At 42.2% G+C, this 8,476-nt stretch overlaps 1 pseudogene; it reads right to left on the bottom strand.

The window, feature by feature from the left end:
* Positions 1 to 5,895: 5,895 nt before the first annotated feature.
* LOC104672525 lies at positions 5,896 to 7,010 on the bottom strand (annotated as a pseudogene).
* Between the last annotated feature and the right edge of the window lie 1,466 nt (positions 7,011 to 8,476).

Below are 8,476 nucleotides of genomic sequence, written 5' to 3'. Positions count from 1 at the left end.
GAACAAGTATCAACTGTCTTTTATCACATTTACTCTGTTTTTGTTAAAGCAGAATTAAGTGGATAATCAAAATTTCTTTGTACCTATGACTATCAAAAGTGGAAAATGAAAGATAGAGAACAGGGTTACTATTTTAAAATAAAAACGGGCAAGAACACATTTCTTTGTGATTTCTGGCATATACTACATTGCCACACATCAACCAGACTTGCATTACTTACTCATATTACTGGCCTGGCATTTATAGGCAGGTTGCAGAGAGAAAAAGAGGGCCAAGATAGAGTCTTGGGGAAGATTAACATTGTAGGAATAAGTAGAGGAAGAGAAACCCACCAAGGAGATTGAGAATAAGAACCACAAGTGGTAGGAAAATGGTAGAATAGTGTGGTCCAATAGAAGCAAAGGGAGGAGACAGGGTTTCCAGGAGGGAGAGGTTTACAGTGCCAAGGGCTGTAAATGGATCAAGAAAGATGAAAACTAAGGTGTAAGTTGGACTAGACAGTTAGGAAGTCCTGGGTTACCTATGCCAGACTCTTTATTGTGGCATGAGAAGGGTGGAAGTCTGGTTCCAGTGGCCTAGGGAGTGAGTGGAACATGAGGATTGAGGAGATCTACCTCTCAAAAAAGAAGTTTGAGAAGCTTGACTAAGGCAAAGGAGGTAGGGAAAAGAGGGAATTGGATTCCTTGGTTTGATTTTTGTTGTTCTGAAAACTGTCATAGACTTCAGTTGCAGAAGATAGGTAGTAATGCTTAGAGGTTGAAAGTACAGGACAAAGTGGGTACTTTTTTTTTTTTTTGGAGATGGAGTTTTGCTCTTGTTGCCCAGGCTGGAGTGCAGTGGTGCGATCTCAGCTCACTGCAACCTCTGTCTCCTGGGTTCAAGCGATTCTTATGCCTCAGCCTCCGGAGTAGCTGGGATTACAGGTGCCCACCACCACTCCTGGCTAATTTTTGCAAATTCTTTAGTAGAGATGGGATTCTGCCATATTAGCCAGGCTGGTCTTGAACTCTTGACCTCAAGTGATCCACCCACCTTGGCCTCCCAAAGTGCAGGGATTACAGGTGTGAGCCACCTCGCTCTGCCCAGAGTGGGTATTAATCAACCCTGTGGCATGGAATGAGACAAGAGAGGATGAAATCGAAAGAACAGGTGGAAGGATCATAGCTTCTCCTTTAAGAGGAGAGGGAGAGGGAATTCAAACCTGACAGTTTCAATGTTTTCCATGAAGTAGGAGGCAAGGTCAACTGTGAGGGGAACAGAATGGGGAGAGAGGGGAAACAGCAAGGGCTTGAGTATTGGCCAAGGCTAATATTTTTACCATTCCCTCCATAGGGGCTTTTGGAAACAGGAAGAAACAGGAGAAATACAGGCATTATGTTGCCTAGGAAACACAGTGGTTTGCTAAAGCAATAGTATGTTCTTTCGAATCTTATTAACCCTTTCATATCCATTGTAACCTCAAAGAGAGCTAACTGGTGAATAGGGATGGAAGTAGAGAGAATTTTGCTCCATAGAACACACAGTGGACATCCTCTTTAGCCTGAGAAAAATAAGAGGGTATGAGTAGCCCTGGGACAGGAGACTTAAATAAAATAGGAGAGACCATCAAAGAAGTGGCAGGCAGTAAGGTGTCAAAGACATTCCCCTATTTCCTTGTGCTTGTATGTGACCCACCACACACACACACACACACACACACACACACACACACTCCATCCCTTTGCATGTATACAGGCACGATCCCACTTTCCTACCAATCAGAAATATCTAGAGTTAATAAGTGGGAATTATCCTTTCCTTGATTTTTTTTTTTTTTTTTGGTGTGGTAAGATAATCTAATTGAAAATGAATTGTCTTCTGTTTTTTTTGCTATATAAGTTCATCGCTAAACAAAATTTATCTTTCTCTCTCTTACTCTTGCCACAGAGGATGGCCAGGGCTTTGTGACAAGGAGATCTGAGCTTTATGTATGCCAGGAAGAAAGTAGAGAGGACTTTGTTTCCAAAAAGTCTCTAGGTTATTGAGAGCTTTAAGCTGAACCGAGAGTTCAGTTCAAAGGTCTCTGAGGGTGGGGAGGAGTGGAGTGTGGATCAGCTACATGCCCCAGCCTAGGCACATATTGTGGTTGGGAGGCAGTGTCCCAGAGTGTCCAGGATCCACGTCCTGGTCCGCACACCCGCACCCATGACTCCCCAGAAGCCCATAACAGTGGAGGGTGTAAATTCTATTGAGGAAGTCTTTCCCTCCAGACTCAGTTGTCCTCCCCATGCTGATGCTGGTCCATCATTTTTAGTGACTTTAACATCAATGTAGATGACCCATCCCACACTATGACTTCCACTTCCTTGACTTTCTTCACCTCCAACACTTTTTCCTCTACCCCACGTTAGCCACCCTCTCTTGGTCATACACTAGACCTTTTCAAAAGCCCAGCTCTGATTAAACCCAACTGTTCCCCCATTTCCTAACTGCACATAAACAAGTGAACATCGTAGTAGAAAGCACAGTACTTTACTTGCTGGTCTCCCTTGAAAAAAAACTTTGGAAAAGAATCAAAACTATTTTATTCACAGATGACATGATCATCTATGTAGAAAATCCAACAAATTCTACAAATAAGCTACTAGAATGAATGAGTAAGTTAGCAAGGCTGAAGGATACAAGATTGACATATAAATATCAATTTTATTCCTATATTCTAAATATTCAATAGCAATGAACAATCAGAAATCAAAATGAAGAAAGAGACAATAGCATCCACAACAACATTAAAACATCCACAACAACATATTAAACATGAAATAATTTGGGACAAAAAGTATATGATTCTATCTATGTAAATGCCCAGAAAATACAATCTAACATATAGTGACAGAAAGCAGGTCAGTGGCTACCAGGGGATAATGAATGAGGAAGAGCCCACCTCTCTATTCTTGCTTTCAGCTGATGATATTGCATTTCATTTCTTTAAGAAAATAGAAACAATTAGATGTAAACTATCATCTCCCTGCCACCGAACCCACCAAACCCTACCTGCAGCTGTATTCTCTGTATTCCTTCTTGGTACTGTGCAGAGAGTGTCTTTACTCCTATCAAGGGCCTTCCCCTTGAACTCTGCGTCTATTTGCCTAATTCTCAAAACCCTGGCTCCCACAGTTTATCTTCTTCTCTCCTTGATCGTACTTATGAGCAGATAAACAAGCTTTAGTGTTTCTTCTCTTTTAAGACACCTTCCCCGGGGCCGGGTGCCGTGGCTCATGCCTGTAATCCCCGCACTTTGGGAGGCCAAGGCAGGCAGATCACTTGAGGTCAGGAATTTGAGACCAGCCTGGCCAACATGGTGAAAGCCTGTTCTCTACTAAAAATACAAAAATTAGCTGGGTGTGGTGGCATGTGCCTGTATTCCCAGCTACTTGGGAGGCTGAGGCAGGAGGATCGCTTGAGCCTGGTAGGTGGAGGTTGTAGCGAAGCAAGAGTGTACCACTGCACTACAGCCTGGGCGATGGGAGAGAAACCCTGTTTCAAAAAAACAAAACAAAACAAAAACAAACAAACAAAAAAACCAAAACCAAAACCAAAAACCTTTCCCTAACCCCAAATCTTCCTAGTAGCTACTCCCCTGCATTTTCTGTTCCCTGTGTATCCAAACTTCTACAAAGGGTTGTCTATATGTATCATCTCCACATCCTTGCCTCCCATTCTCTCTTCCACTTACTCTACTGGGCTTTTGTCTGCATCACTCCTTCAATGCCATTCTTATTTATGTTCTGATTCCATGGACATTTTTGTAACTTTATCTTTGGACTCTGTCTCTCAGAGTACAAAGTACGCTCAGAGCACTTTGTACACAGAGTACAACATTTAATGGAGTTGATCAATACACCCTGAAATACTTTCCTTACTTAGTTTCTGGGATACATCCCACATCCTTTGATGGTTTTTCTCCTTTCTTATTCACTACTCCTTCTCAGCTGCCCATACCATTTACACCTCCTTTGCCAGACTTTTAAATGTTGGAGTGCCCCAGATACGTCCTGGGCCAGCATCTGGTCTCATTCTCTGCTCAGGTGATTTCATTCAGTCCTAATGTTTTTCATATACTTAAGACTCACATATTTAAACTTTGTATGAAAGACAAAAGGAAGGAGAAAAAAGCATAAAATAAACTTTTTACCCTGGCCTTACCCCTGGACTCCAGATCCTGTATACATTAGGCATACTTGACATCAATAGGTATCAGAATATTTACATGTCCTAAACATAACTTTTAATTTCATCCTTGTATTAGACGCTGTACAGTGGTGAGAAACAGAAACTGCTTAGTTATTTAGAGGAGAAAAGGATGGGACACAGGGAATTAAGAGCTTACAAAAATCAGTGAAAGGGTTGGAAGAACAGGCTATAGCCTCGGGCTGTAGGAATGACTACCAGGACTCTATCACTAAATAGGCCCATTAGGGGTACTGTGACCTCTGCCCTCAGACAGAAAAGTGGGTCATCAGGAAGCCTCCGCTAGGATGACTGGCTTCAAGAATAGAGCAACGCCCAAGACCTCCCCGCCCGGGTCCTGCGCCAGAGCCCGGCCTCGCCCTCAAGCTGCAGCCGAGCCTGGCCGCCTGCTGCGCCCGCTTGCGCCCAGGACTCGCGCCACTTCCTGCGGCTGTGAGCGCACCTCGGCTGCACGCCCGACATCTGGGCGCTGCACCACTGGAGCGTCTGGCTTACCCCTTTCTCGCGTGGCGCAACTCGCCTCTTCGAAGCTTCCTTCTTCCTATGCTGCCTGCTCGAGCCGCTGCCAGTCTACCCCGACCTGGCGGAGGTGGTGGGCTGTCACTGGTCATGGCCATCAAAGGCAACTGAAAGTTTCTCATCAAAAGAAATTTGGCTGGCACCCCCACAGTTCTACGAAATGAGAAGACTTGAAAACTTTGCCTCTCTCTGATTTGCACAAATTTTGTTTGGATCTGGCATTAGAAGGACTGGAAAGATGGCTGCCGATCACCTTGTTAACTGCTGATGGGGTGCTCTAGCTTTTACCAGTGATGAGCTACACTTAGAAGATTCAGACTTTTTAGAAAATCTTATCTCTGCTGGAAAAAGGACTGAAGAAATCATGAAGGAAGGCAAGCAATTTCACTGGATAGTAACATAAAATCGCCAGCTTTACGATACTCACGTGACTGTTCAAAGTGTAAACACGTTTATCCTAAGAATTCTGTAGTAAGAGCCATTTGTAGGGTGCTCATGCTTGTTTGTAAACTGGCCTACTTGAAGTCCTCGTGAATAACAAGGGTTGAACTTAAACTTGCTTCAAACTTAAGGAAGTGTGTGCCTATAAAAGTTATATGGCTGGGCGCGGTGGCTCACGCCTGTAATCCCAGCACTTTGGGAGGCCGAGGAGGGTGGATCACTTGAAGTCAAGAGTTCCAGACCACCCTGGCCAACATGGTGAAACCCCATCTCTACTAAAAATACAGAAATTAGCGGGGCGTCGTGGCGCACACCTGAATCCCAGCTACTCGGGAGGCCGAGGCAGGAGAATCGCTTGAATCCGCGAGACTGAGGTTGCAGTGAGCCGAGATTGCACCACTGCACTCCAGCCTGGGCGACAGAGGGAGATTCTATCTCAAAAAAAAAAAAAAAAAAAAAAAAAAGTTATTATAATGCAGTGTTTCTTATTTCAGGGAGCTCTCTTGCTTGTTTTATTTTATTTTTTTAAAAGACATTTATTCAGCATCACGATAAGACTATTATAATTAGCAATCAACAGCATGGGTACAAAAAAAAAATCTACATTAAAACCCTTTGTTAGAATGCTTTACACTCCACAGAACAGAAACTAAAATAACCTGTTATACAATTAATCACAAATACAGTTCTCGAGTTTTTTCCCATATACATGAGTATTTGTCTAAAACATGTCTTCTTTGTAGCAGCTAGGCCCTGCTACCACTGTGCTTGGCTGAGTTCACAAATCTGTTGTAACCTGTAGCTTCCCTGTCACTTCTCTGGCTCTCCTCTCCTGCTAAGCTCTGTTTCCTAATTAAAATCTTCTGCCACTGCCATAGCTACTGCTGTTACTGGAACCGCCATAGCCACCTTGGTTTCATGGTTTGGCAAAGCATTGGCCTCCACCATCATAGGGACCAGAGCTTCTGCCTCCAAAATTTCCTCCCTTCATGGGTCCAAAATTTGAAGACTGATTGTTGTAATTGCCAAAATCAATGTAGCTTCCACCACCTGCAAAATTGCTTCAATCATTACCAAATCCATTATAGTCATCCCCACTGCCATCATATCCACCACCACCACGGCTGCCACCAAAGCCACCACGACCACTGAAGTTTCCTCCACGACCGAAGTTGTCATTCCCACCGAAACCACCTCCACGACCACCACCAAAGTTTCCAGAACCACTTCGTCCTCTTTGGCTGGATGAAGCACTCGCCATCTCTTGCTTTGACAGGACTTTCCTAACTTCACAGTTGTGGCCATTCACAGTATGGTATTTCTGAACGACAGTCTTATCCACGGAGTCACGGTCTTCAAAGGTTACAAAGGCAAAGCCCCTTTTCTTGCCACTGCCTCCGTCAGTCATGATTTCAGTCACTTCGATTTTTCCATACTATTCAGAATAATCTATTAGGTGATGATGTTCTTCAGTGTCTTCTTTAATGCCACCAACAAATATATTTTTCACAGTTAAGTGGGCACCTGGTCTTTGAGAATCTTCTCTTGAGACAGCTCTCTTTGGTTCCACAACTCTTCCATCCATCTTGTGTGGCCTTGCATTCATGGCTGCATCTACCTCCTCCACAGTGGCATATGCGACAAACCCAAAGACCCTGGAGTGCTTGGTATTTGGAACTTTCATTACCACACCGTCCAGGAGCGTTCCCCGTTGCTCAAAATGACTCCTCAGGCTCTCATTGGTTGTTTCAAAGCTCAACACTCCAATGAAAAGCTTCCTCTGCCGGTTGGGCTCTTTAGGAGACTCTGACGTAGACATGAGGGCAGGGAGAAGAGAGACTTTAACGATGCTTCTTCAGCGGCGTCCACGGGCAGAAAGGCCCTTATTTTATTCTTTAAACCTTACAGTGTGCCACATGTATGAAGTTTGTAAAGTATTAATGATCTTGTTAACCAAAACAAGAAAAAAAATTTCACAAGGGTTCCCACTTCTGTATTGTTTTATTACCTCAAAAGTTTAAATAAGATGTTCTGCTGCTGTTGTTCTCAATGTCCACTGTTTTAGCATCTTCCCTGACGTGCTTTGGAAGTTGACCGATGAATTTCTTAGAGTTTCTGTTGGAATTACTTTAAGGGTGTCTTACTAGATGGTGAAAATTAGACTGAGACACACTTCAAGTGACCGTGTCATTGTTTTGTTGCTGTGTCTTTAGCTTGATGATTAAGATACAATTCTTTTTAAAACCAAATGGCATTAGTCATGTTTCCCAAATTAGAAATCTATTTTAGTTAATATTTTAAAGAAACACGAAGCCATAACAAAAATCTTTATTGTTTTTACTCCTGAGTGTTAATGAATGTAAAGAGGTTACAGATGTAGTGTTTAATTAATGATGTTTATTTTTTCTATATTTAACATGAGTAATTTTTCATTGTCTTTAAAGAGGAATAATGTTTATTGATTAAAGGTGAAAAATGATAGTTAAGACACCAGTTCTATGTCAAGATCTTTGACTGTATTATGCATTGTACAATTTACTTCGTTTTTCATGAAATGCCTTAGTTTTCCTACTGTAAAATAAAGACAATGATGAATTAAAAGAAAACAAAACAAAGGAATAGAACACCATAGCTGCAGCCCAGTGAAGCTGAGCCACTACCACTGCCACCATAAACTGACTCTCAACAACCATGAAACTAGAGACTGAGACATGGAAACACTGACTTAGGTTGCTACAATTATTGCAAAAGTCCCTTGACTACCATTTCTCTCTTCTCTGTCCCCTCCTCAAACATGCACATACACACACACACACACACACACTCCAGTCAACACATAACACCTGGTATGTGCGAAGCACTATTCCAAGTTCCATTCTTATTACTATTATTATACCATTTCACAGAGGAGTAAACTGAGATACAGAGAGGTTAAGTAGCCTAAGATTACAGTTAGTGAGTTGTACGTGCTATTATCTGCCCTGCTCTTATCTCTGAACATTTCCTTGTCAGTTTTCATGTATCTAGAATTCTTCATGAACATATTTTTAATGACTATCTATAATAATGACTAATATTTTTAATGACTATTTTAATGATAAGATGCTATCATATGTACTTACCACAATTTATTTGGCCATTCTCCTATCTTGCATATTTAGATTTATTTCCAATTTTTCTTTATGAACAGCAACTGCAATGAGCACTCTGCATACAAATTATTTTGCCTATTTTTGATCATTTTCTTAGGATACACTCCTTAAAATTCAACTATTGGGTCATAGG

The sequence above is a fragment of the Rhinopithecus roxellana genome, chromosome 7 (genome assembly GCF_007565055.1).
Source record: "Rhinopithecus roxellana isolate Shanxi Qingling chromosome 7, ASM756505v1, whole genome shotgun sequence".
Lineage (NCBI taxonomy): Eukaryota > Metazoa > Chordata > Mammalia > Primates > Cercopithecidae > Rhinopithecus > Rhinopithecus roxellana.
This window is presented reverse-complemented; position numbering and strand designations above follow the sequence as displayed.